At 39.9% G+C, this 19,896-nt stretch overlaps 1 protein-coding gene and 10 non-coding genes across 15 annotated transcripts in view; all 11 read left to right on the forward strand.

Annotated features, from left to right (window-relative positions):
- LOC118106171 (F-BAR and double SH3 domains protein 2) overlaps nt 1-19,896 on the forward strand; it is a 146,620-nt gene that overhangs the window by 7,823 nt on the left and 118,901 nt on the right. The window lies entirely within an intron of this gene.
- On the forward strand, nt 2,383-2,456 carry trnat-agu. Its single transcript has one exon. It is a non-coding gene; the product is annotated as a tRNA-Thr (tRNA).
- trnat-ugu lies at nt 3,117-3,190 on the forward strand. The gene has a single exon. It is a non-coding gene; the product is annotated as a tRNA-Thr (tRNA).
- On the forward strand, nt 8,172-8,245 carry trnat-ugu. The gene has a single exon. It is a non-coding gene; the product is annotated as a tRNA-Thr (tRNA).
- Nucleotides 8,709-8,782, forward strand: trnat-ugu. Its single transcript has one exon. It is a non-coding gene; the product is annotated as a tRNA-Thr (tRNA).
- trnat-ugu lies at nt 9,801-9,874 on the forward strand. The gene has a single exon. It is a non-coding gene; the product is annotated as a tRNA-Thr (tRNA).
- On the forward strand, nt 13,798-13,871 carry trnat-ugu. The gene has a single exon. It is a non-coding gene; the product is annotated as a tRNA-Thr (tRNA).
- Nucleotides 14,344-14,417, forward strand: trnat-ugu. Its single transcript has one exon. It is a non-coding gene; the product is annotated as a tRNA-Thr (tRNA).
- trnat-ugu lies at nt 15,435-15,508 on the forward strand. Its single transcript has one exon. It is a non-coding gene; the product is annotated as a tRNA-Thr (tRNA).
- Nucleotides 16,338-16,411, forward strand: trnat-ugu. The gene has a single exon. It is a non-coding gene; the product is annotated as a tRNA-Thr (tRNA).
- trnat-ugu lies at nt 17,791-17,864 on the forward strand. Its single transcript has one exon. It is a non-coding gene; the product is annotated as a tRNA-Thr (tRNA).

Genomic DNA, 19,896 nt, shown 5'->3' on the forward strand with positions numbered 1-19,896 from the left:
AACCTAATTCTAACCCTAACCCTAAAACTAAGTCTTTGAAATTGTGAGGACCAGCCAAATGTCCTCATAACGTCAAAAAGTCCTCACAATGATTGTATTTAACCTAAATTGCCCCTCATAACTAAACAAAGACATGCGCGAGCGCACACACACAAACACACACGCATACACACCATAACTATAAAAATAGGCAAGCCTCTTAAATAGTTATTAACCTTGCACAAATTTATGTTTTCATATACTCACTGACTCTTACTTCTGCTGAATAAGAAGATATTTTCTACTCAACATTGGAGCATTGACAGTTGTATGTCTTGCATCATGCTTAAATAGTTTTAAGTGTAGATTTGAATCAGTAAATAAAACTGAATTGTAAAAAGCAGAAAGGATTTTCTAATATAGCTAATAGTTTATCCACAGGCAAAGTATACAAACAATGACGTTTGAAGCATGTTTTGGTAAATGTTGCATGTATTTTAAGCAATGAATCATTTATTTTACTGAAGTGATAGTTGGTTGCATATACAGTATTTCCTGTTAAAAGTGCTGAGGAACATTCGGCAAAAGACAAATATTTTCAATTAAAGCCAAAGGTTTATGCTCCCAAATAGTTTCAATACCATTTTTCTATTCAGATTTGCTTCAGCAGCTGGGGAATAAAGGTTTTTGTGACATGTGATGGTGTTGCATCAGGTCTGTCTCGTGGTAATACTGACTATAACTTGCCTAAATCAATATGTCATTGTGGGTTATGACCACTGAAAAAATATCAACTCATCCATCCCATCATGCATTTTTGCTTCCCAACATGAATCTCAGTGAATCTCGATCCAATTCACTGGTCAAACGTCTCATAAACTTCCACTTCCAAAGTCTTCCCCAGGTCTTAAAAGGATTATGAATGAAAGTATAGTACTAAGAAGTTAGATTTCCTTTATTATAAGTTTTACAGTAATTTTATTTTATTGCCTACTGCTAGTCAATCGTCTTTAGTCTAAAAAGGAGTGTCCAAACACCCATCGGTCTTTCGGTGTAAAAACTGCAGATGATCTGCCTTATTATGCCTTGTGGTGATCACACAGTGTGAAAACATGACCACCCTCCTCCGCCTCTGTCTCTGTCTGTGACTCATGTTGCTTATCCTGTTGTCACTGATCTCAGTCTGTGTCCTCTACCATTGATCTCAGCTGCTCTCCCACGTCTGATCATTCCTCCACTCTGCCTTTCAACCCACTGCCCCCTTTGCCCTCAACACTCACACACACACACAAGCACAAACAGATAAACACACACACATGCAGCATACACTTAATGTCCAGTCTCAAGCACTTAAGTGTTTCCTGTCAGACACATACTCATCGGCAAAACCTGGGCGTTTTCTTTCTCGCTTTGCTGATGCTGACACTGCTTTTCGACTCGTGCACCATACACTTCTAAACATACAAACATACATACACTGTGTCATTAGGGCAGCAGAGTGATGCAGTAGATAGAGAGAGCAAGGAAAAGAGTAGTGGAGAAAGAAGGGGCAAGAAAGCTTAGAAAGCCGACTGCAGAAAGCCAAAGAGGAAGGGATGAGATTAGGGAAGGGAAGGGTGACACATGTTGAAGTAGAGGAAGGGTATGGAGAGATTTTAATGATAAATAGAGAAATAGTCAGTGGCTACAGCGAATGAAGACTGGAAAAAGACGAAGTACAGAGAATCTTTTATTCCTAGATGGATGAATTGTCATGCATCAAATACATGATATCCCTTCCTACAGGTCATAACACTAATGTTATCAAACACGCTGGTATTACAACACTTGAAGCTCAATAACGATTCAAGGCGGTACCTGAAAGGTCTGTTTCTTTTCATTGCTTCTTATAAAACACACAGCACCGTAAAGAGATTGATAGTGGGTGTGAAATATTTCTAGCTGGTAATTGGGCGGCCATGTTTATGTATGAGATCTCCTACACAGTGTAACTATGAGAGCGTGAAAAGCCTAGACATGTCTGACAATCCCAGAGAGGATCTGTGTTTGTTGGTGTGTGTCATTGTGTGTAGTGGTGGTGATGTGAATGTTCTAGATGCCCTTACTAGTATACAAGTTCACTAGAGTATTAAGATACCGAAGCAGAAAAAAACTTATTTTAGGGATGTGTTAGGAAAGTGCCTGTCGGTTTGCCCTGTCATATAGTGTCGTTTTGTCCATTTTGGATCCACCGTATAGAGGCGCTGTGGCCTCTGTAAACAGGAGATCCTGGGTTCAAATCCCAGCACTGCCTTTTCCCCAGTCAAGCGTAGTTTTTTCTCTCCATTCTGATTTTGTTAATCAAATTTCTGCTAGTTTGTCCTGTCATATAGTTTTGTTACATCATTTTTACCACAATAAAGTGGCGCTGTGGCTTAGTTGGTCAAAGTGCTTGTCTAGTAAACAGGAGAGCCTGGGTTCAAATCCCAGCAGTGCCTTTTAATCAGTCAAGCTTAGTTTATTCTCTCCCTTCCCATCGTGTTAATGTAATTTGTGGTAGTTTGTCCTGTCATATAGTGTCATTACATCAGCTTTACCACCATAAAGTGGTGCTGCGGCCTAGTTGGTCAAAGTGCCTGTCTAGTAAACAGGAGATCCTGGGTTCAAATCCCAGCAGTGCCTTTTCCCCAGTCAAGTGTAGTTTTTTTCTCTCCGTTCTGATTTTGTTAAATTAATTTCTGCTAGTTTGTCCTGTCATACAGTGTTGCCAGTCACTTTTGCCACCCAAAACAGGAGCTGTGGCTTAGTTGGTGAAAGTGCCTGTCTTGTAAACAGGAGATCCTGGGTTCAAATCCCAGCAGTGCCTTTTAACCAGTCAAGCGTAGTTTTTCTCTCCATTCTGATTTTTAAATAAATTTCTGGTAGTTTGTCCTGTCATATAGTGTTGTTACATCATTTTTACCACTATAAAGCGGTGCTGTGGCTTAGTTGGTCAAAGTGCCTGTCTAATAAACAGGACATCCTGAGTTCAAATCCCAGCAGTGCCTTTTCCCCAGTCAAGCGTAGTTTTTTTCTCTCCGTTCTGATTTTGTTAAATTCATTTCTGCTAGTTTGTCCTGTCATATAGTGTTGTTACATCATCTTTACCACTATAAAGTGGTGCTGTGGCTTAGTTGGTCAAAGTACCTGTCTTGTAAACAGGAGATCCTGGGTTCAAATCCCAGCAGCGCCTTTTAACCAGTCAAGCGTAGTTTATTCTCTCCATTCCCATCTTTTTAAATAAATTTCTGGTAGTTTGTCCTGTCATATAGTGTCATTACATCATTTTTACCACCATAAAGTGGTGCTGTGGCTTAGTTGGTCAAAGTGCCTGTCTAGTAAACAGGAGATCCTGGGTTCAAATCCCAGCAGTGCCTTTCCCCAGTCAAGCGTAGTTTTTCTCTCCATTCTGATTTTAAAATAAATTTCTGGTAGTTTGTCCTGTCATATAGTGTTGTTACATCATTTTACCACTATAAGGTGCTGTGGCTTAGTTGGTCAAAGTGCCTGTCTAGTAAACAGGAGATCCTGGGTTCAAATCCCAGCAGTGCCTTTTCCCAGTCAAGCTTAGTTTTTCTCTCTTCTGATTTTGTTAAATAAATTTCTGCTAGTTTGTCCTGTCATATAGTGTTATTACATCATCTTTACCACAAGTGGTGCTGTGGCTTAGTTGGTCAAAGTGCCTGTCTAGTAAACAGGAGATCCTGGGTTCAATCCCAGCAGTGCCTTTTAACCAGTCAAGCGTAGTTTTTTCTCCATTCTGATCTTTTTAAAATAATTTCTGCTAGTTTGTCCTGTCATATAGTGTTGTTACATCAGTTTTACCACATAAAGTGTGCTGTGGCTTAGTTGGTCAAAGTGCCTGTCTTGTAAACAGGAGATCCTGGGTTCAAATCCCAGCAGTGCCTTTTCCCCAGTCAAGAGTAGTTCCTTCACTCCAATCTTATTTAATTTAATTTCTGCTAGTTTGTCCTGTCATATAGTGTTGTTACATCTACTTTACCACCATAAAGTGGTGCTGTGGCTTAGTTGGTCAAAGTGCCTGTCTAGTAAACAAGAGATCCTGGGTTCAAATCCCAGCAGTGCCTTTTCCCCAGTCAAGCGTAGTTTTTTCTCTCCATTCTGATTTTTTTAACTAAATTTCTGGTAGTTTGTCCTGTCATATAGTGTTGTTACATCATTTTTACCACTATAAAGCGGTGCTGTGGCTTAGTTGGTCAAAGTGCCTGTCTAGTAAACAGGAGATCCTGGGTTCAAATCCCCGCAGTGCCTTTTCCCCAGTCAAGCGTAGTTTTTTCTCTCCATTCTGATTTTGTTAAATAAATTTCTGCTAATTTGTCCTGTCATATAGTGTTGTTACATCATTTTTACCACTGTAAAGTGGTGCTGTGGCTTAGTTGGTCAAAGTGCCTGTCTAGTAAACAGGAGATCCTGGGTTCAAATCCCAGCAGTGCCTTTTCCCCAGTCAAGAAATATGTACCTTTCCAATCTTATTAATGTAATTTCTACTAGTTAGTCCTGTCATATAGTGTCATTACATCAACTTTTGCCATAAAGAGGTGCTGTGGCTTAGTTGGTCAAAGTGCCTGTCTAGTAAACAGGAGATCCTGGGTTCAAATCCCAGCAGTGCCTCAGTCAGTCCTTAGTTTTTCTCTCCTTCCCATCTTGTTAATATAATTTCTGCTAGTTTGTCCTGTCATATAGTGTCATTACATCAACTTTACCACCATAAAGTGGTGCTGTGGCTTAGTTGGTCAAAGTGCCTGTCTAGTAAACAGGAGATCCTGGGTTCAAATCCCAGCAGTGCCTTTTCCCCAGTCAAGCGTAGTTTTTTCTCTCCATTCTGATTTTGTTAAATAAATTTCTGCTAATTTGTCCTGTCATATAGTGTTGTTACATCATTTTACCACTATAAAGAGGTGCTGTGGCTTAGTTGGTCAAAGTACCTGTCTAGTAAACAGGAGATCCTGGTTTCAAATCCCAACAGTGCCTTTGACCAGTCAAGCTTAGTTTATTCTCTCCCTTCCCATCTTGTTAATGTAATTTCTGCTAGTTTGTCCTGTCATATAGTGTCATAACATCAACTTTACCACCATAAAGTGGTGCTGTGGCTTAGTTGGTCAAAGTGCCTGTCTAGTAAACAGGAGATTCTCGGTTCAAATCCCAGCAGTGCCTTTTCCCCAGTCAAGCGTAGTTTTTTCTCTCCATTCTGATTTTTAAAATAAATTTCTGGTAGTTTGTCCTGTCATATAGTGTTGTTACATCATTTTTACCACTATAAAGCGGTGCTGTGGCTTAGTTGGTCAAAGTGCCTGTCTAGTAAACAGGAGATCCTGGGTTCAAATCCCCGCAGTGCCTTTTCCCCAGTCAAGCGTAGTTTTTTCTCTCCATTCTGATTTTGTTAAATAAATTTCTGCTAATTTGTCCTGTCATATAGTGTTGTTACATCATTTTTACCACTGTAAAGAGGAGATTTGGCTTAGTTGGTGAAAGTGCCTGTCTAGTAAACAGGAGATCCTGGGTTCAAATCCCAGCAGTGCCTTTTCCCCAGTCAAGAAATATGTACCTTTCCAATCTTATTAATGTAATTTCTACTAGTTAGTCCTGTCATATAGTGTCATTACATCAACTTTACTGCCATAAAGTGGTGCTGTGGCTTAGTTAGTCAAAGTGCCTGTCTAGTAAACAGGAGATTCTGGGTTCCAATCCCAGCAGTGCCTTTTCCCCAGTCAAGCGTAGTTTTTTCTCTCCATTCTGATTTTTTTAACTAAATTTCTGGTAGTTTGTCCTGTCATATAGTGTTGTTACATCATTTTTACCACTATAAAGCGGTGCTGTGGCTTAGTTGGTCAAAGTGCCTGTCTAGTAAACAGGATATCCTGGGTTCAAATCCCAGCAGTGCCTTTTGACCAGTCAAGCTTAGTTTATTCTCTCCTTCCCATCTTGTTAATGTAATTTCTGGTAGTTTGTCCTGTCATATAGTGTCATTACATCAGCTTTACCACCATAAAGCGGTGCTGTGGCTTAGTTGGTCAAAGTGCCTGTCTTGTAAACAGGAGATTCTGGGTTCAAATCCCAGCAGTGCCTTTTCCCAGTCAAGCGTAGTTTCTTCTCCCATTCTGATTAATGTAATTTCCTAGTTTGTCCTGTCATATAGTGTCATAACATCAACTTTACCACCATAAAGTGGTGCTGTGGCTTAGTTGGTCAAAGTGCCTGTCTAGTAAACAGGAGATTCTGGGTTCCAATCCCAGCAGTGCCTTTTCCCCAGTCAAGCGTAGTTTTTCTCTCCATTCTGATTTTTAACTAAATTTCTGGTAGTTTGTCCTGTCATATAGTGTTGTTACATCATTTTTACCACTATAAAGCGGTGCTGTGGCTTAGTTGGTCAAAGTGCCTGTTTAAACAAGAGATCCTGGGTTCAAATCCCAGCAGTGCCTTTTCCCAGTCAAGCGTAGTTTTTCTCTCCATTCTGATTTTGTTAAATAAATTTCTGCTAATTTGTCCTGTCATATAGTGTTGTTACATCATTTTTACCACTGTAAAGAGGAGATTTGGCTTAGTTGGTGAAAGTGCCTGTCTAGTAAACAGGAGATCCTGGGTTCAAATCCCAGCAGTGCCTTTTCCCCAGTCAAGAAATATGTACCTTTCCAATCTTATTAATGTAATTTCTACTAGTTAGTCCTGTCATATAGTGTCATTACATCACTTTTACACATAAAGTGGTGCTGTGGCTTAGTTAGTCAAAGTGCCTGTCTAGTAAACAGGAGATTCTGGGTTCCAATCCCAGCAGTGCCTTTTCCCAGTCAAGCGTAGTTTTTCTCTCCATTCTGATTTTTAAAATAAATTTCTAGTAGTTTGTCCTGTCATATAGTGTTGTTACATCATTTTTACCACTATAAAGAGGTGCTGTGGCTTAGTTGGTCAAAGTGCCTGTCTAATAAACAGGAGATCCTTGGTTCAAATCCCAGCAGTGCCTTTTCCCCAGTCAAGCGTAGTTTTTCTCTCCATTCTGATTATGTTAAATTATTTCTACTAGTTTGTCCTGTCATATAGTGTCATAACATCAGCTTTACCACCATAAACTGGTGCTGTGGCTTAGTTGGTCAAAGTGCCTGTCTAGTAAACAGGAGATCCTGGGTTCAAATCCCAGCAGTGCCTTTCCCCAGTCAAGCGTAGTTTTTCTCTCCGTTCTGATTTTGTTAAATTAATTTCTGCTAGTTTGTCCTGTCATATAGTGTTGTTACATCATTTTTACCACTATAAAGCGGTGCTGTGGCTTAGTTGGTCAAAGTGCCTGTCTAGTAAACAGGAGATCCTGGGTTCAAATCCCAGCAGTGCCTTTTGACCAGTCAAGCTTTGTTTATTCTCTCCTTACCATCTTGTTAATGTAATTTCTGCTAGTTTGTCCTGTCATATAGTGTCATAACATCAGCTTTACCACCATAAAGTGGTGCTGTGGCTTAGTTGGTCAAAGTGCCTGTCTAGTAAACAGGAGATCCTTGATTCAAATCCCAGCAGTGCCTTTTTCCCAGTCAAGCGTAGTTTTTCTCTCCATTCTGATTAAGTTAAATTAATTTCTGCTAGTTTGTCCTGTCATATAGTGTCATAACATCAGCTTTACCACCATAAAGTGGTGCTGTGGCTTAGTTGGTCAAAGTGCCTGTCTAATAAACAGGAGATCCTGGGTTCAAATCCCAGCAGTGCCTTTTTCCCAGTCCAGCGTAGTTTTTCTCTCCATTCTGATTAAGTTAAATTAATTTCTGCTAGTTTGTCCTGTCATATAGTGTTGTTACATCATTTTACCACTATAAAGGGTGCTGTGGCTTAGTTGGTCAAAGTGCCTGTTTAGTAAACAGGAAATCCTGGGTTCAAATCCCAGCAGTGCCTTTTCCCCAGTCAAGCGTAGTTTTTCTCTCCATTCTGATTTTGTTAAATAAATTTCTGCTAATTTGTCCTGTCATATAGTGTTGTTACATCATTTTTACCACTATAAAGAGGTGCTGTGGCTTAGTTGGTCAAAGTGCCTGTCTAGTAAACAGGAGATACTGGGTTCAAATCCCAACAGTATCTTTTGACCAGTCAAGAAATATGTACCTTTCCAATCTTATTAATGTAATTTCTACTAGTTTGTCCTCTCATATAGTGTTTACATCGCTTTGCCACCCAAAACAGGCGCTGTGGCTTAGTTGGTGAAAGTGCCTGTCTTGTAAACAGGAGATCCTGGGTTCAAATCCCAGCAGTGCCTTTGACCAGTCAAGCTTAGTTTATTCTCTCCCTTCCCATCTTGTTAATGTAATTTCTGGTAGTTTGTCCTGTCATATAGTGTCATTACATCAGCTTTACTACCATAAAGTGGTGCTGTGGCTTATTTGGTCAAAGTGCCTGTCTAGTAAACAGGAGATCCTGGGTTCAAATCCAAGAAGTCCCTTTTCCCAGTCAAGTGTAGCTTTTTCTCTCCATTCTGATTTTTAAAATAAATTTCTGCTAATTTGTCCTGTCATATAGTGTTGTTACATCATTTTTACCACTTTAGAGAGGTTCTGTGGCTTAGTTGGTCAAAGTGCCTGTTTAGTAAACAGGAGATCCTGGGTTCAAATCCCAGCAGTGCCTTTGACCAGTCAAGAAATATGTACCTTTCAATCTTATTAATGTAATTTCTACTAGTTTGTCCTCTCATATATGTGTTATTACCTTTTGTTACCAAAGCAGGCGCTGTGGCTTAGTTGGTGAAAGTGCCTGTCTTGTAAACAGGAGATCCTGGGTTCAAATCCCAGCAGTGCCTTTTCCCCAGTCAAGCGTAGTTTTTTCTCTCCATTCTGATTTTGTTTAATAAATTTCTGCTAATTTGTCCTGTCATATAGTGTTGTTACATCATTTTTACCACCATAAAGTCGTGCTGTGGCTTATTTGGTCAAAGTGCGTGTCTAGTAAACAGGAGTCCCTGGGTTCAAATCCCAGAAGTGCCTTTTCCCCAGTCAAGTGTAACTTTTTCTCTCCATTCTGATTTTTTTAACTAAATTTCTGGTAGTTTGTCCAGTCATATAGTGTTGTTACATCTTTTTTACCACTATAAAGCGGTGCTGTGGCTTAGTTGGTCAAAGTACCTGTCTAGTAAACAGGAGATCCTGGGTTCAAATCCCAGCAGTGCCTTTTGCCAGTCAAGCTTAGTTTATTCTCTCCCTTCCCATCTTGTTAATGTAATTTCTGGTAGTTTTTCCTGTCATATAGTGTTGTTACATCATTTTTACCAGTATAAAGCGGTGCTGTGGCTTATTTGGTCAAAGTGCCTGTCTTGTAAACAGGAGATCCTGGGTTCAAATCCCAGCAGTGCCTTTTCCCCAGTCAAGCGTAGTTTCTTCTCTCCATTCTGATTAAGTTAAATTAATTTCTGCTAGTTTGTCCTGTCATATAGTGTCATAACATCAACTTCACCATAAAGTGGTGCTGTGGCTTAGTTGGTCACAGTGCCAGTCTAGTAAACAGGAGATCCTGGGTTCAAATCCCAGCAGTGCCTTTTCCCAGTCAAGCGTAGTTTTTTCTCTCCATTCTGATTTTGTTAAATAAATTTCTGCTAATTTGTCCTGTCATATAGTGTTGTTACATCATTTTTACCACTATAAAGAGGTGCTGTGGCTTAGTTGGTCAAAGTGCCTGTCTAGTAAACAGGAGATACTGGGTTCAAATCCCAACAGTATCTTTTGACCAGTCAAGAAATATGTACCTTTCCAATCTTATTAATGTAATTTCTACTAGTTTGTCCTCTCATATAGTGTTGTTACGTACTTTTGCCACCCAAAACAGGCGCTGTGGCTTAGTTGGTGAAAGTGCCTGTCTTGTAAACAGGAGATCCTGGGTTCAAATCCCAGCAGTGCCTTTTGACCAGTCAAGCTTAGTTTATTCTCTCCTTCCCATCTTGTTAACGTAATTTCTGGTAGTTTGTCCTGTCATATAGTGTCATTACATCAGCTTTACCACCATAAAGTCGTGCTGTGGCTTATTTGGTCAAAGTGCCTGTCTAGTAAACAGGAGATCCTGGGTTCAAATCCCAGAAGTCCCTTTTCCCCAGTCAAGTGTAGCTTTTTCTCTCCATTCTGATTTTTTAAAATAAATTTCTGCTAATTTGTCCTGTCATATAGTGTTGTTACATCATTTTTACCACTTTAGAGAGGTTCTGTGGCTTAGTTGGTCAAAGTGCCTGTTTAGTAAACAGGAGATCCTGGGTTCAAATCCCAGCAGTGCCTTTTGACCAGTCAAGAAATATGTACCTTTCCAATCTTATTAATGTAATTTCTACTAGTTTGTCCTCTCATATAGTGTTGTTACGTCGCTTTTGTTACCCAAAACAGGCGCTGTGGCTTAGTTGGTGAAAGTGCCTGTCTTGTAAACAGGAGATCCTGGGTTCAAATCCCAGAAGTGCCTTTTCCCCAGTCAAGTGTAGCTTTTCTCTCCATTCTGATTTTTAAAATAAATTTCTGCTAATTTGTCCTGTCATATAGTGTTGTTACATCATTTTTACCACTTTATAGAGGTTCTGTGGCTTAGTTGGTCAAAGTGCCTGTTTAGTAAACAGGAGATCCTGGGTTGAAATCCCAGCAGTGCCTTTTGACCAGTCAAGAAATATGTACCTTTCCAATCTTATTAATGTAATTTCTACTAGTTTGTCCTCTCATATAGTGTTGTTAGCCTTTTGTTACCCAAAACAGGCGCTGTGGCTTAGTTGGTGAAAGTGCCTGTCTAGTAAACAGGAGATCCTGGGTTCAAATCCCAGAAGTCCCTTTTCCCAGTCAAGTGTAGTTTTTCTCTCCATTCTGATTTTTAAAATAAATTTCTGGTAGTTTGCCCTGTCATATATTGTTGTTACATCATTTTTACCACTATAAAGCGGTGCTGTGGCTTAGTTGGTCAAAGTGCCTGTCTAGTAAACAGGAGATCCTGGGTTCAAATCCCCGCAGTGCCTTTTCCCCAGTCAAGCGTAGTTTTTTCTCTCCATTCTGATTTTGTTAAATAAATTTCTGCTAATTTGTCCTGTCATATAGTGTTGTTACATCATTTTTACCACTGTAAAGAGGAGATTTGGCTTAGTTGGTGAAAGTGCCTGTCTAGTAAACAGGAGATCCTGGGTTCAAATCCCAGCAGTGCCTTTTCCCCAGTCAAGAAATATGTACCTTTCCAATCTTATTAATGTAATTTCTACTAGTTAGTCCTGTCATATAGTGTCATTACATCAACTTTACTGCCATAAGGTGGTGCTGTGGCTTAGTTAGTCAAAGTGCCTGTCTAGTAAACAGGAGATTCTGGGTTCCAATCCCAGCAGTGCCTTTTCCCCAGTCAAGCGTAGTTTTTTCTCTCCATTCTGATTTTTTTAACTAAATTTCTGGTAGTTTGTCCTGTCATATAGTGTTGTTACATCATTTTTACCACTATAAAGCGGTGCTGTGGCTTAGTTGGTCAAAGTGCCTGTCTAGTAAACAGGATATCCTGGGTTCAAATCCCAGCAGTGCCTTTTACCAGTCAAGCTTAGTTTATTCTCTCCTTCCCATCTTGTTAATGTAATTTCTGGTAGTTTGTCCTGTCATATAGTGTCATAACATCAGCTTTACCACCATAAAGCGGTGCTGTGGCTTAGTTGGTCAAAGTGCCTGTCTTGTAAACAGGAGATTCTGGGTTCAAATCCCAGCAGTGCCTTTTCCCCAGTCAAGCGTAGTTTCTTCTCTCCATTCTGATTAAGTGAAATTAATTTCTGCTAGTTTGTCCTGTCATATAGTGTCATAACATCAACTTTACCACCATGAAGTGGTGCTGTGGCTTACTTGGTCAAAGTGCCTGTCTAGTAAACAGGAGATTCTGGGTTCCAATCCCAGCAGTGCCTTTTCCCCAGTCAAGCGTAGTTTTTTCTCTCCATTCTGATTTTTTTAACTAAATTTCTGGTAGTTTGTCCTGTCATATAGTGTTGTTACATCATTTTTACCACTATAAAGCGGTGCTGTGGCTTAGTTGGTCAAAGTGCCTGTTTAGTAAACAAGAGATCCTGGGTTCAAATCCCAGCAGTGCCTTTTCCCCAGTCAAGCGTAGTTTTTTCTCTCCATTCTGATTTTGTGAAATAAATTTCTGCTAATTTGTCCTGTCATATAGTGTTGTTACATCATTTTTACCACTGTAAAGAGGTGCTTTGGCTTAGTTGGTGAAAGTGCCCGTCTAGTAAACAGGAGATCCTGGGTTCAAATCCCAGCAGTGCCTTTTCCCCAGTCAAGAAATATGTACCTTTCCAATCTTATTAATGTAATTTCTACTAGTTTGTCCTGTCATATAGTGTCATTACATCAACTTTACTGCCATAAAGTGGTGCTGTGGCTTAGTTAGTCAAAGTGCCTGTCTAGTAAACAGGAGATTCTGGGTTCCAATCCCAGCAGTGCCTTTTCCCCAGTCAAGCGTAGTTTTTTCTCTCCATTCTGATTTTTTAAATAAATTTCTGGTAGTTTGTCCTGCATATAGTGTTGTTACATCATTTTTAACACTATAAAGAGGTGCTGTGGCTTAGTTGGTCAAAGTGCCTGTCTAATAAACAGGAGATCCTGGGTTCAAATCCCAACAGTGCCTTTTCCCCAGTCAAGCGTAGTTTTTTCTCTCCATTCTGATTACGTTAAATTAATTTCTACTAGTTTGTCCTGTCATATAGTGTCATAACATCAGCTTTACCACCATAAACTGGTGCTGTGGCTCAGTTGGTCAAAGTGCCTGTCTAGTAAACAGGAGATCCTGGGTTCAAATCCCAGCAGTGCCTTTTCCCCAGTCAAGCGTAGTTTTTTCTCTCCGTTCTGATTTTGTTAAATTCATTTCTGCTAGTTTGTCCTGTCATATAGTGTTGTTACATCATTTTTACCACTATAAAGCGGTGCTGTGGCTTAGTTGGTCAAAGTGCCTGTCTAGTAAACAGGAGATCCTGGGTTCAAATCCCAGCAGTGCCTTTTGACCAGTCAAGCTTAGTTTATTCTCTCCCTTACCATCTTGTTAATGTAATTTCTGCTAGTTTGTCCTGTCATATAGTGTCATAACATCAGCTTTACCACCATAAAGTGGTGCTGTGGCTTAGTTGGTCAAAGTGCCTGTCTAATAAACAGGAGATCCTTGATTCAAATCCCAGCAGTGTTTTTTCCCAGTCCAGCGTAGTTTTTCTCTCCATTCTGATTAGTTAAATTAATTTCTGCTAGTTTGTCCTGTCATATAGTGTCATAACATCAGCTTTACCACCATAAAGTGGTGCTGTGGCTTAGTTGGTCAAAGTGCCTGTCTAATAAACAGGAGATCCTTGGTTCAAATCCCAGCAGTGCTTTTTCCCAGTCCAGCGTAGTTTTCTCTCCATTCTGATTATGTTAAATTAATTTCTGCTAGTTTGTCCTGTCATATAGTGTTGTTACATCATTTTTACCACTATAAAGCGGTGCTGTGGCTTAGTTGGTCAAAGTGCCTGTTTAGTAAACAGGAAATCCTGGGTTCAAATCCCAGCAGTGCCTTTTCCCCAGTCAAGCGTAGTTTTTTCTCTCCATTCTGATTTTGTTAAATAAATTTCTGCTAATTTGTCCTGTCATATAGTGTTGTTACATCATTTTTACCACTATAAAGAGGTGCTGTGGCTTAGTTGGTCAAAGTGCCTGTCTAGTAAACAGGAGATACTGGGTTCAAATCCCAACAGTATCTTTTGACCAGTCAAGAAATATGTACCTTTCCAATCTTATTAATGTAATTTCTACTAGTTTGTCCTCTCATATAGTGTTGTTATCGCTTTTGCCACCCAAAACAGGCGCTGTGGCTTAGTTGGTGAAAGTGCCTGTCTTGTAAACAGGAGATCCTGGGTTCAAATCCCAGCAGTGCCTTTTGACCAGTCAAGCTTAGTTTATTCTCTCCCTTCCCATCTTGTTAATGTAATTTCTGGTAGTTTGTCCTGTCATATAGTGTCATTACATCAGCTTTACTACCATAAAGTCGTGCTGTGGCTTATTTGGTCAAAGTGCCTGTCTAGTAAACAGGAGATCCTGGGTTCAAATCCCAGAAGTCCCTTTTCCCCAGTCAAGTGTAGCTTTTTCTCTCCATTCTGATTTTTTAAAATAAATTTCTGCTAATTTGTCCTGTCATATAGTGTTGTTACATCATTTTTACCACTTTAGAGAGGTTCTGTGGCTTAGTTGGTCAAAGTGCCTGTTTAGTAAACAGGAGATCCTGGGTTCAAATCCCAGCAGTGCCTTTTGACCAGTCAAGAAATATGTACCTTTCCAATCTTATTAATGTAATTTCTACTAGTTTGTCCTCTCATATAGTGTTGTTACGTCGCTTTTGTTACCCAAAACAGGCGCTGTGGCTTAGTTGGTGAAAGTGCCTGTCTTGTAAACAGGAGATCCTGGGTTCAAATCCCAGCAGTGCCTTTTCCCAGTCAAGCGTAGTTTTTCTCTCCATTCTGATTTTGTTTAATAAATTTCTGCTAATTTGTCCTGTCATATAGTGTTGTTACATCATTTTTACCACCATAAAGTTGTGCTGTGGCTTAGTTGGTCAAAGTGCGTGTCTAGTAAACAGGAGTTCCTGGGTTCAAATCCCAGAAGTGCCTTTTCCCAGTCAAGTGTAGCTTTTTCTCTCCATTCTGATTTTTTTAACTAAATTTCTGGTAGTTTGTCCAGTCATATAGTGTTGTTACATCTTTTTTACCACTATAAAGCGGTGCTGTGGCTTAGTTGGTCAAAGTACCTGTCTAGTAAACAGGAGATCCTGGGTTCAAATCCCAGCAGTGCCTTTTGACCAGTCAAGCTTAGTTTATTCTCTCCCTTCCCATCTTGTTAATGTAATTTCTGGTAGTTTTTCCTGTCATATAGTGTTGTTACATCATTTTTACCAGTATAAAGCGGTGCTGTGGCTTAGTTGGTCAAAGTGCCTGTCTTGTAAACAGGAGATCCTGGGTTCAAATCCCAGCAGTGCCTTTTCCCCAGTCAAGCGTAGTTTCTTCTCTCCATTCTGATTAAGTTAAATTAATTTCTGCTAGTTTGTCCTGTCATATAGTGTCATAACATCAACTTTACCATTATAAGTGGTGCTGTGGCTTAGTTGGTCAAAGTGCCAGTCTAGTAAACAAGAGATCCTGGGTTCAAATCCCAGCAGTGCCTTTTCCCAGTCAAGCGTAGTTTTTCTCTCCATTCTGATTTTGTTAAATAAATTTCTGCTAATTTGTCCTGTCATATAGTGTTGTTACATCATTTTTACCACTATAAAGAGGTGCTGTGGCTTAGTTGGTCAAAGTGCCTGTCTAGTAAACAGGAGATACTGGGTTCAAATCCCAACAGTATCTTTGACCAGTCAAGAAATATGTACCTTTCCAATCTTATTAATGTAATTTCTACTAGTTTGTCCTCTCATATAGTGTTGTTACGTCGCTTTTGCCACCCAAAACAGGCGCTGTGGCTTAGTTGGTGAAAGTGCCTGTCTTGTAAACAGGAGATCCTGGGTTCAAATCCCAGCAGTGCCTTTTGACCAGTCAAGCTTAGTTTATTCTCTCCCTTCCCATCTTGTTAATGTAATTTCTGGTAGTTTGTCCTGTCATATAGTGTCATTACATCAGCTTTACCACCATAAAGTCGTGCTGTGGCTTATTTGGTCAAAGTGCCTGTCTAGTAAACAGGAGATCCTGGGTTCAAATCCCAGAAGTGCCTTTTCCCCAGTCAAGTGTAGCTTTTTCTCTCCATTCTGATTTTTTAAAATAAATTTCTGCTAATTTGTGCTGTCATATAGTGTTGTTACATCATTTTTACCACTTTATAGAGGTTCTGTGGCTTAGTTGGTCAAAGTGCCTGTTTAGTAAACAGGAGATCCTGGGTTGAAATCCCAGCAGTGCCTTTTGACCAGTCAAGAAATATGTACCTTTCCAATCTTATTAATGTAATTTCTACTAGTTTGTCCTCTCATATAGTGTTGTTACGTCGCTTTGTTACCCAAAACAGGCGCTGTGGCTTAGTTGGTGAAAGTGCCTGTCTAGTAAACAGGAGATCCTGGGTTCAAATCCCAGAAGTCCCTTTTCCCAGTCAAGTGTAGCTTTTTCTCTCCATTCTGATTTTTAAATAAATTTCTGCTAATTTGTCCTGTCATATAGTGTTGTTACATCATTTTTACCACTTTATAGAGGTTCTGTGGCTTAGTTGGTCAAAGTGCCTGTTTAGTAAACAGGAGATCCTGGGTTGAAATCCCAGCAGTGCCTTTGACCAGTCAAGAAATATGTACCTTTCCAATCTTATTAATGTAATTTCTACTAGTTTGTCCTCTCATATAGTGTTGTTACGTCGCTTTTGTTACCCAAAACAGGCGCTGTGGCTTAGTTGGTGAAAGTGCCTGTCTTGTAAACAGGAGATCCTGGGTTCAAATCCCAGCAGTGCCTTTTCCCCAGTCAAGCGTAGTTTTTTCTCTCCATTCTGATTTTGTTTAATAAATTTCTGCTAATTTGTCCTGTCATATAGTGTTGTTACATCATTTTTACCACCATAAAGTCGTGCTGTGGCTTAGTTGGTCAAAGTGCGTGTCTAGTAAACAGGAGTTCCTGGGTTCAAATCCCAGCAGTGCCTTTTCCCCAGTCAAGCGTAGTTTTTTCTCTCCATTCTGATTTTGTTAAATAAATTTCTGCTAATTTGTCCTGTCATATAGTGTTGTTACATCATTTTTACCACTATAAAGAGGTGCTGTGGCTTAGTTGGTCAAAGTGCCTGTCTAGTAAACAGGAGATCCTGGGTTCAAATCCCAGCAGTGCCTTTTGACCAGTCAAGCTTAGTTTATTCTCTCCCTTCCCATCTTGTTAATGTAATTTGTGGTAGTTTGTCCTGTCATATAGTGTCATAACATCAGCTTTACCACCATAAAGTGGTGCTGTGGCTTAGTTGGTCAAAGTGCCTGTCTAGTAAACAGGAGATACTGGGTTCAAATCCCAGCAGTGCCTTTTGACCAGTCAAGAAATATGTACCTTTCCAATCTTATTAATGTAATTTCTACTAGTTTGTCCTCTCATATAGTGTTGTTAGTCGCTTTTGCGACCCAAAACAGGCGCTGTGGCTTAGTTGGTGAAAGTGCCTGTCTTGTAAACAGGAGATCCTGTGTTCAAATCCCAGCAGTGCCTTTTCCCCAGTCAAGCGTAGTTTTTCTCTCCATTCTGATTTTGTTAAATAAATGTCTGCTAATTTGTCCTGTCATATAGTGTTGTTACATCATTTTTACCACTATAAAGCGGTGCTGTGGCTTAGTTGGTCAAAGTGCCTGTCTAGTAAACAAGAAATCCTGGGTTCAAATCCCAGCAGTGCCTTTTCCCCAGTCAAGCGTAGTTTCTTCTCTCCATTCTGATAAAGTTAAATTAATTTCTGCTAGTTTGTCCTGTCATATAGTGTTGTTACATCAGCTTTACCACCATAAAGTGGAGCTGTGGCTTAGTTGGTCAAAGTGCCTGTCTAGTAAAAGGAGATCCTGGGTTCAAATCCCAGCAGTGCCTTTTCCCCAGTCAAGCGTAGTTTTTCTCTCCATTCTGATTTTGTTCAAAAATTTCTGCTAATTTGTCCTGTCATATAGTGTTGTTACATCATTTTTACCACTATAAAGAGGTGCTGTGGCTTAGTTGGTCAAAGTGCCTGTCTAGTAAACAGGAGATCCTGGGTTCAAATCCCAGCAGAGCCTTTGACCAGTCAAGAAATATGTACCTTTCCAATCTTATTAATGTAATTTCTACTAGTTTGTCCTCTCATATAGTGTTGTTACATGCTTTTGCCACCCAAAACAGGCGCTGTGGCTTAGTTGGTGAAAGTGCCTGTCTTGTAAACAGGAGATCCTGGGTTCAAATCCCAGCAGTGCCTTATAATCAGTCTAGCATAGTTTATTCCCTCCCTTCCCATCTTGTTAATATAATTTCTGCTAGTTTGTCCTGTCATATAGTGTCATTACATCAACTTTACCACCATAAAGTGGTGCTGTGGCTTAGTTGGTCAAAGTGCCTGTCTAATAAACAGGAGATCCTGGGTTCAAATCCCAGCAGTCGTTTTTCCCAGTCCAGTGTAGTTTTTTCTCTCCATTCTGATTTTTTAAAATAAATTTCTGGTAGTTTGTCCTGTCATATAGTGTTGTTACATCATTTTTACCACTATAAAGCGGTGCTGTGGCTTAGTTGGTCAAAGTGCCTGTTTAGTAAACAGGAAATCCTGGGTTCAACTCCCAGCAGTGCCTTTTCCCCAGTCAAGCGTAGTTTTTCTCTCCATTCTGATTTTGTTAAATAAATTTCTGCTAATTTGTCCTGTCATATAGTGTTGTTACATCATTTTTACCACTATAAAGCGGTGCTGTGGCTTAGTTGGTCAAAGTGCCTGTCTAGTAAACAGGAGATCCTGGGTTCAAATCCCAGCAGTGCCTTTTGACCAGTCAAGAAATATGTACCTTTCCAATCTTATTAATGTAATTTCTACTAGTTTGTCCTCTCATATAGTGTTGTTACGTCGCTTTTGTTACCCAAAACAGGCGCTGTGGCTTAGTTGGTGAAAGTGCCTGTCTTGTAAACAGGAGATCCTGGGTTCAAATCCCAGCACTGCCTTTTAATCAGTCAAGCTTAGTTTATTCCCTCCCTTCCCATCTTGTTAATATAATTTCTACTAGTTTGTCCTCTCATATAGTGTTGTTACATCGCTTTACCCAAAACAAGCTGTGGCTTAGTTGGTGAAAGTGCCTGTCTTGTAAACAGGAGATCCTGTGTTCAAATCCCAGCAGTGCCTTTTCCCAGTCAAGCGTAGTTTTCTCTCCATTCTGATTTTGTTAAATAAATTTCTGCTAATTTGTCCTGTCATATAGTGTTGTTACATCATTTTTACCACTATAAAGTGGTGCTGTGGCTTAGTTGGTCAAAGTGCCTGTCTAGTAAACAGGAAATCCTGGGTTCAAATCCCAGCAGTGCCTTTTCCCCAGTCAAGCGTAGTTTCTTCTCTCCATTCTGATAAAGTTAAATTAATTTCTGCTAGTTTGTCCTGTCATATAGTGTCATAACATCAGCTTTACCACTATAAAGAGGTGCTGTGGCTTAGTTGGTCAAAGTGCCTGTCTTGTAAACAGGAGATCCTGGGTTCAAATCCCAGCAGTGCCTTTTCCCCAGTCAAGCGTAGTTTCTTCTCTCCATTCTGATTAAGTTAAATTAATTTCTGCTAGTTTGTCCTGTCATATAGTGTCATAACATCAACTTTACCACTATAAGTGGTGCTGTGGCTTAGTTGGTCAAAGTGCCTGTCTAGTAAACAGGAGATCCTGGGTTCAAATCCCAGCAGTGCCTTTCCCCAGTCAAGCGTAGTTTTTCTCTCCATTCTGATTTTGTTAAATAAATGTCTGCTAATTTGTCCTGTCATATAGTGTTGTTACATCATTTTACCACTATAAAGCGGTGCTGTGGCTTAGTTGGTCAAAGTGCCTGTCTAGTAAACAAGAAATCCTGGGTTCAAATCCCAGCAGTGCCTTTTCCCCAGTCAAGCGTAGTTTCTTCTCTCCATTCTGATAAAGTTAAATTAATTTCTGCTAGTTTGTCCTGTCATATAGTGTTGTTACATCAGCTTTACCACCATAAAGTGGAGCTGTGGCTTAGTTGGTCAAAGTGCCTGTCTAGTAAAGGAGATCCTGGGTTCAAATCCCAGCAGTGCCTTTTCCCCAGTCAAGCGTAGTTTTTCTCTCCATTCTGATTTTGTTCAAAAAATTTCTGCTAATTTGTCCTGTCATATAGTGTTGTTACATCATTTTTACCACTATAAAGAGGTGCTGTGGCTTAGTTGGTCAAAGTGCCTGTCTAGTAAACAGGAGATCCTGGGTTCAAATCCCAGCAGAGCCTTTTGACCAGTCAAGAAATATGTACCTTTCCAA

Source organism: Hippoglossus stenolepis, chromosome 4, assembly GCF_022539355.2.
Source record: "Hippoglossus stenolepis isolate QCI-W04-F060 chromosome 4, HSTE1.2, whole genome shotgun sequence".
NCBI classification, from domain to species: Eukaryota; Metazoa; Chordata; class Actinopteri; order Pleuronectiformes; family Pleuronectidae; genus Hippoglossus; species Hippoglossus stenolepis.